This window comes from Microtus pennsylvanicus, chromosome 1, assembly GCF_037038515.1.
Source record: "Microtus pennsylvanicus isolate mMicPen1 chromosome 1, mMicPen1.hap1, whole genome shotgun sequence".
Taxonomy (NCBI): domain Eukaryota; kingdom Metazoa; phylum Chordata; class Mammalia; order Rodentia; family Cricetidae; genus Microtus; species Microtus pennsylvanicus.
In genome coordinates, this window is record NC_134579.1 from 138,444,428 (window position 1) to 138,451,261 (window position 6,834).

General features: G+C 45.5%; 1 pseudogene; it reads left to right on the forward strand.

The window, feature by feature from the left end:
* The window catches only part of LOC142841489 (cell adhesion molecule CEACAM1-like), a 28,466-nt pseudogene extending 21,853 nt beyond the window's left edge, over positions 1-6,613 (forward strand).
* Positions 6,614-6,834: the final 221 nt, after the last annotated feature.

The window sequence follows — 6,834 nt, forward strand, 5'->3', positions numbered from 1 at the left end:
CATCTACTAAAAAAAAGGCTTTCAGGCAAGCTAATTCATGCTGATAATTCCAGTCACGCAAGAAACTGAAGCAGGAGTACCATAACTCTAAGGATGTCTAACAAAGCCAATTTAAGTCCAGCCTGATTAATTTAGTGACGTCCTGTTTCAAAATCAAAATTAAAAAGGCATAGCTTGGACTATAGTTCAACAATAGAGCATCATTCACCATGCACAAGGCCTGGGGTTCGATCCCCAGCACTGCAAACAGCAATAATGAGATGAAGTTTTCCCACCTGTAAACCCCACTGGCTTTCATTCCTTGTCTTCTTTCATCTTTTCTTATTGGGTAGTTTTCTGGGTGCAAGTTCTTTATCTCTTTGGTGGAGTCAATTCTAAGTATTTTATCCTTTTTTGGTGAGCTCATAAATAAAATACTTTCTTGATTTCCTTTTCAGTTGTCCAATGTTCAGACTGGGGCTCTTGCTCAGTAACTGAACACTTGCCTAGCATGCATGAGAGGCCCTAGGTTCAAGCCACTACTGACAGGAAGAAAAGGAAATCTAACAGTTCACGGTCAATATTAGTATACAGAGATACAGCTCATCTGGGCACGTTCACTTTGTTGTCCAACAATTTTGCTGGTTTTGTTCATTTAGTTCTGAGAGTTTCTGTAGAAGGTTAAGGATTTTCTACAGTCAAGCTCGTGTGTTTTCAGATGTGTATTTTACCACCTCATAATCGGGCACCTTTTATTTCATTGTCTATCTAGCCTGATGGTTCTGTGTGGTGTGTGTCCTAAGAGTCTCTTGAACAGAAGTGGTCACAGCAGCATCCTTTGTGCTTCCTGATCTCAGAGAAAAAACTGCCAGTGTCCTACGGAATATGATGCTGGCTGTGGGTTTCCACGTGTGACCTTTGTTAGACTAAGCTGGACTTCTACCCAGTGTCAGTGTTTTTGTCATTAAGTCTGTGAAATGTTGTCAAATGTTTCCATTCAATCTTGCTGATTATACAGCTATCTATTTTGTTTATTTCTGTCTCTGAAGCATCAGGGATTCCAGGAATTTGTCTGCTGCATCTCAGCCACCCAACAGCTAGCTCATAACTATTGAGTTCTCTTGAAATTCTTCTTTCCGTCAGAATGACAGAATGAGCTCAAATTTTAGTAAAAGCCATCTCTTTTATCCAAAGTTAATTTGGGAAAGGGCTGGCAATATTGCTAAGCATTTTTGAAGAGTCAACATCTGGTGCATCATCTTTCTCTCCTGGTACCATTTGTTCATCTTCATTCTATTCTTTATTCCCCTCCCCCACCACTAGCTTGTGGGAGCTTTTAGGGAGGCAAGGATCTTATTATATAACCCAGACACACCTCAAACTCACAAGTCTCCTGCCTCAACCTCCTATGCTAGGGTTCTAGGTTACATCATATTCTTCACCTGCCTTCTAGTAAGTTTTTGGTTTGGGAGATTTATTTTACTTTATTTATTTATTTTGTTTTTTAAGATAGGATTTCTGTATAGCTTTGGAGCCTGTTCTGGAACTGTCTCTTTAGACCAGGCTGGCCTCGAACTGACAGATCTGCTTACCTTTGCCTCTTGAGTGCTGGTATTTAAGGTATGTGCCACCATCATCCATCCCTCAGAGTAATTTTTAAGGACTTAATATAATAATCAAATACCCTTTCTGGCAAAATATCACACACTGAGAAAGTGAAATAAATGTTAGCTGCAATTATTCCCAGCACTCATGTTAGCCGTGAAGTCAGGTAGCCAGGTCTGTCTCTGGTCAACCATACAGATTCAAGTACTTTTTACAAACCACTGTAAGCCTCAGTTTTTTTTCATCCTTTGAATGGAAATAATTTCTATGTGACAGACTCATCATATAGATGAAACTAGATACAAATACATGGCGAGCCACATCATAAATGCCATACCACAATGGCCAACATTTGCATTAATAATACATTGAGCAGACTGGTTAGAGTGGAGCCTCAGATGGCTACAACAAGGGGTAAAGAGGTGAGGAAGGTTTTATTACATGAGGGATGTGGGGAGTCCCATGTTATCCAAGAAGTGAAACCCCTATAGCATGGTTACTAAATAAATATGGGAGGGAAAAAAGGAGGGGGTGTCTGATGCAAAATTCCAAACCTGGTAAGTTACTAGTTTTCATCCTCCAAGATGTGGCCATGATGGGCTCAGATGAGCAAGGCATTAGTGGGGGATACACTTGTGAAGGTGAGCACGAGATAGCCCTCAGACCACATGGAAATATGATCCCTGTGGAGGCAGAGAAGGAGTCACGTCTTAGATCGCGTTGCAGTTCCAGCAGAGTTTCTGCAAGGTTGAGACTCAGTTCCCCGCAGTCACCAAGCAGAGGGACAGGGTCTTACAGAGTATGCCTGGCCTTTCTACCCCTGCAGAAACCATGGTCTCTGTGGAGAGGAGCTGGTACATTGAGAGTCACTAGCCTGGCCTCTGTCACTTAGATCACAGCCACAAGAGACCATTTATTCATGACTGCCACAGCTGAGACCCTGAGAAAAGATGAAAATGCTGGGAATTTCAACACAAAATAGCAGTCGCCCTGTCTCACATTCCCATGGCTTTACATGATTGCCTGGATGAAATTGATGGAATCGGGGATTAGAAGGAAGAGGGAGAAACCAACTTAGAAACACAGCGAGGGTGGAGAGATACTTGCTAAGAGACCCTCACTTCAGCTGACACTTCAACTTCCCACAGAAAACAGATTCCCCAAGAGGGTAAACAGAAATCATCTCATGCTAAGAATTCCCCGGGCACACCACTGGAAAACAGTTTTACTTCATTCCTTCTTGTCTTTTCCTTCCCAATACAAGGGAATTCTGGCCTTTCGGGGTATGCAATTGCCGGCATCGTCGTTGGATCTGTGGCTGGGGTGACTCTAATAGCAGCCCTGGCATATTTCCGTTATTTCAAGAAGAAGTAGGGTAAGACAGTCTTTCCTCTTTTGTATTCTCCAAGTCTTAGTGTAATGTTTGGGAGTGGGCAAGGACTTCTCTCCCTCTGCCTCTGAGCTGGATCTCTTTACCTCTCTCCTAACTCTCTGCTTCTCAGCACTGACCCTTTGGGTTCAGCCTCCCTGTCTTCCTGCTCCCTGTACTCCTGTTTCTTGGAGTCCATTCCCACATAGATAGGAAGCAGATTGAATTATACCCCTTTATTCTTCAGACAGGAAGTCAAGGTCCAAGAAGAAAGGAAAGTGAAGGAATCCAAGGAGCAACAGGAAGATGCAGGTTGCATGCCACACTGACCACAGCAGCAGCAGGGGGAGTGTTATAGGGAGGAGGGATCCTAAGATAAAGCAACAGAAGCATTAAAGTCCTCTTGATCAAGAAAATGAATAAAACAAAAAGCTGGGCGGTGGTGGAACATGCCGTTAATCCCAGTGCTCAAGAGGTACAGGCAGGCAGATCTCAGTGAATTCAAGACCAGCCTGTTTTACAGAGCGAGTTCCAGGACAGCCAGGGTTACACAGAGAAACTCTGTCTCAACCCTCACCAGCCCCCCCCCAAAAAAAAACAGAAAGAAAGAAAGTAGGGAGAAAATTAATATAAAAAAACCAGAACCATCCTTAGAAAATAGAACAGGGCAAGTGTTACATAGGACTGGTGCAATGCATCAAAATAAGAGAGCTACCCACCAGGAATACATTCACTAGTAAAGCACCAGTCCTGGGTGTGGTCGCAGCACCAGGGAACAAAGTAGGGCAGATTCAGAGTCCAGCAAAGACAAAGGACACCACTAGCAGGGATCACACCTAGATTAAGGAATGAAGACTCAGGGGCTGGAGAGATGGCTCAGCGGTTAAGAGCATTGCTTGCTCTTCCAAAGGTCCTGAGTTCAATTCCCAACAACCACATGGTGGCTCACAACCATCTGTAATGAGGTCTGGTGCCCTCTTCTGGCCTTCAGGCATACACGCTGAAAGAATATTGTATACATAATAAATAAATATTTAAAAAAAAAGGAACGAAGACTCAGGAGGGAAGGCAGTCTCAAGAATGGGGTGATGGAGATTCAGTGACAGCAAGGAGCCCAGGAATGAGCTGCCCACAGCATCCTCCCTGACTCCAGGAGCAAAGGCCCATGTGTGGGAAGAGTGGTCACAGTGTCTGATATTTATTTAGGGGAACTGACCAGCGAGATCTCACAGAGCACAAACCCTGAGCCTTCAACCACAGTAAGTAAAGGCACTCACAGAATGAGAACTGGTTTTCTGCCACATATCTTGCTCTTCCTGGAGATCCTGGGCTCAAAGACCACACCTTCCTTTCTGCATGTTTGCAGAAGGGATCTGGACTTCCCTGCACTGAGGATCCCATAAATCATAGCCTTCCTAACTACAGAGGAGTTGCCTGAGAGAACCCTGAGAAGCTCATTCCACCAGGTTAGGCAGGCCTAAAGAAGTCATGTTTCCAGAGGTCTCCTGATGCCTTCCTTCCTGCCTCAATTATAGACATAGACATCTCCTTTTGGGAAAGTTTCTTGGTCTTATGGAATAGCTGGGTGCTGTGGCCTCTATGTCCCCCTTGCCACTCGCGCATGCTGCTGAGAATCACCTCTGGGCATCCTGTGAACTGGGCAAACAGAAGGCTCCATCCTGCTCCTCCTCTGATACTAACACAGTGGGTCTGAGCAGCCTCTGAGGGAAGCTAATTCCTGAACTGACCATGGCCACCTGCCACCTGCCAAAATTCAGGAAACCTTCAGTCAGCTTTGCACTTCTGTGCACTGACAACTCTCTCTTGCTCCCCTAGATCTGGGCCCCTCTGACGACTCTCCTAACTTTCACTGGCTGTTTGCTCATGGAAATGTCTCTGAAGAATGTGCGCTGTCTGTATTGTTTCGGTTTATGTGCTTCTTTGTTGGGAGAGGGTCACAAGGAGCAGCCCTGTCTACCCTTGAACTATGTAACCCAGGCTGGCCTTGAACTCGTGACCATCCTCTTGCCTTAGCCTCGTGTGCTGGGATTACCAATGTGCGCCACCACACCAGGCTGAGAATGAGGTATTCTTGGAGACATAACTGTGAAATTCAGCTTGGGTCTGCATTCCTTAGGGCTGCAGCAAAGATTGGTTAATAGGCCCCAAGAGTCTAATGCAAGAGTGTGTTTGGAAAAATCCCTGCCCTGTGCTTAATTCCTGACCATGATTCCTAGTATTTGTGGCCCTTGACAAGGAACTTGAACGTTTTGATCCTCTGTCTTGTCACCTGTGAAACAGGTATTCTGCCCACCTCAGAAAAGAGACTCAAGGGAATAAACGAGTTGACACATGCACAGCAGTATGCACACAGAAACCACAGCACATCTTTCTCTTCTGATCTGAACCTGCTCTGACCATAAAAAGGATGGATTCCATTCTAATGGGTTTGAGACCCTGTTTCTTCCTTATATAACAATTTTACCAAAATTTTATCATTGCAACCATTCACGCAAGTACACTCATAGGCTGAAGAGTGCTTTAAATCATAAGGACACTTTCACAGTGTGAACTCTCGCAGGTTGAACACACTCATAAGCAGCAGGCAAGCTAAGTTACTTCAAAACTACCCCCACCCCGCAAAAACACACTTTGATGTCACTTCCCACAAAGAGCAGTGGCGGTCAGGATGGTCCACATCCTCGCATACTGTTCTGTGGCCCATTTGGATATCTCTGTTGATTCCGCCTCTGTCCCCATGGCTGTCTCACCCTCTTCCTCAACCTGTCTCCTCTAGTGACCACACATCAGACTGTCAGACAGTGAGTGACAAGTGTCCTCTCCCATGGCTCACCCGGCACAGAGGCCACAGCACAGTGGGGCTGGACCACCAGCAAGGTGAGGCTCTGCCCTGCGGGACTGATGTCACCGACCAACACTCATGCTTTCAGGGGGATCACGTGGTATACACCTTCCTGAACATCAACAGCCAGACACCCAAACCACCAACTTCAGCCTCCCCATCTCCAAGAGCCACAGGAACAGTTTATTCAGAACTAAAAAGGAAGTGATCATGGCCTGTCATGCTGGCTATACCAATGATGCATTTCCAGAATCTCTCTCTCACTAGGAGATCTCTGTACCACGAGACGAGGGAACATGTGCACATATGCACATGCACACACACACACAGCTCCAGTAGGCAGCCTCTTCAGTATCAATAGAAGGAACAATGTATTCTGGAGCCTCCGGGAAACCCAACCTTTCTTGGAATTGAAACTTGGCTGAGAAAAGGGCATCAAAGCTGCTCACCCTTCACTCCCCTAGCCATGGCTTGTTTTAAATTGACCTGTTCAGAGCACAGTCTTTCTCCCCAGCTCCAGTCCTGTCCTAGCATAGTCTGACTTGAATTCCCATAACCTTGGATATCACCTAAGTGCTTATGCCAAAAAACAAAGGACAAGCAGGAAATGGGGTTTCCTGCATCTTTAAAGCCTGATGTGAAGCCGTGGTACACAGGAAGATCAAGGCTCAGCCAGAGGTCTCAGGAAATCTCCACGCCGACAACCATCGTGCTTGCCTGGCTGTGGCATCAGGGTCTCTGTATGTTGTGCATTTACACCTGAGCCCACCTCCGAGCCTTTCTCCAAAAAACCCACTCAAAGCAGTGAAGAAGAATGCTCAAACGAAATCCCACAGTAGCTCAGAATTGAGTATAATAAAGGGTTATTTATTTAGAGGTAGACTCACAAATGACAGTCTTTTGCTCAAATGGGAAACAGCCACCGAATCCCGCAGCCAGTAAAGAGAGTCTGGCAGTTGCTTTACATTGGCATTTATAGTACAAAAGGCCACCCCCAAGTGGGTGGGTAACTTAAAGG